Raw genomic sequence first — 1,376 nt, 5'->3', positions numbered from 1 at the left:
ATCCAATAGTGAATTTATTAAAATTCAAATCTAATAAAAATCTATTGCCTAAAGTTATATCCAAATTTGTTGTCAAACTTTGCCTTTTCTTTTTTTAGGAGGTGGGTTTATTAGGGTTTAATTTAATGTATTCTAAAGACAATTAATCCGAGTTTATAAGGCTTGAAAGTTTTGGCACAATATATTAAAAAAAAAAAAAAGTTCTCTATCTAAACTAAAATATGCATATATAATTTAAAATTTTCTAGTAGAAATGCTTGCAAAGTAGCAATATTCCTGTCTGATTTAAGGATTGATATATAAAAATTCATGCATGAAAAAGTGTAAGAGTCAAAGAAAACAAAAAGGGACCTACCTTAGACCGGTATTTATTCATTTTTATCTTTTGGTAGAAATGATTCCATTAACCGTCCCCAAAAGCAATTAGTTAATTCTTTTCAAGAAACCCTGTGTTTCTTTACTAACCTCTTGTAACTTTATATTACTTTGAAGCAAAAAAATTGCCCAGGATACCATGATTCTTCGGCAACTACAACCATATGTGTAAAGAAACCACTTTTCGAAAGCAATGACTATATGCTACCACTCTAAACATAGAGAAAGACTATACATTCATAAATCTTCTTTACTCTTTTTTTTTTTTTTTTTTTAACAAGCATATATAGAGTAAATTAAATGGTGTGACATTTGATGCCAAATTCTATAATTGAACCACTATCACGTGTCTAAGTCTAAGCAATTAAGTGCTTATCCATACCTTAAAAACCACTCAATATTGAAACTTATATTTGGCCGACAAATTATTGCAAGGAGTACCTAAAATTCCAACCTAAAAATTAGTAAATTGAAAACAGGCCCATATATATTATTCTTTTTGGTTCGAACAATGCAGGCATTGGGACCTTGTAGGCTTATCGTGGTATCAAACTCATAACAAGTTACTACTCACCAAAGAATTGTGCTCACCATGTTGCCAACCAGATCATAGTCTTTGGTGAAGCTAGTGCATGTTTGATTAAGAAGGCATCAAAGATACGATAATGTGGGGTCCTAGAATAAAAAATGGACACAGGGTCCTACCAAAAAGTTTATGAAGAAGTTGATGCCCATATTACATTTTACATGCTAATTTTTTATTTATTTTATTTGTTTATGTATTTAATAGTTAGAGTATAATGTAATAATGTTGGTAAAAGTGATCTTGTAATGATATACATGTCTCCTCTTTTTATATGTTAGTATGACTTTCTTAAAGATTGCTACATTCTACCAGGAGCAACTAGCTAGGTGGATCTTGTGTTGTGTGTGTGTGTTTTTTTTTTTTTACTTTTTATGGATATATTAACTTTGTCCTTATAAGAATTTTTTATTAAAAT

This window comes from Quercus lobata, chromosome 1, assembly GCF_001633185.2.
Source record: "Quercus lobata isolate SW786 chromosome 1, ValleyOak3.0 Primary Assembly, whole genome shotgun sequence".
Classification (NCBI taxonomy): Eukaryota; Viridiplantae; Streptophyta; class Magnoliopsida; order Fagales; family Fagaceae; genus Quercus; species Quercus lobata.
Note: the sequence above shows the minus strand (reverse complement) of the source record.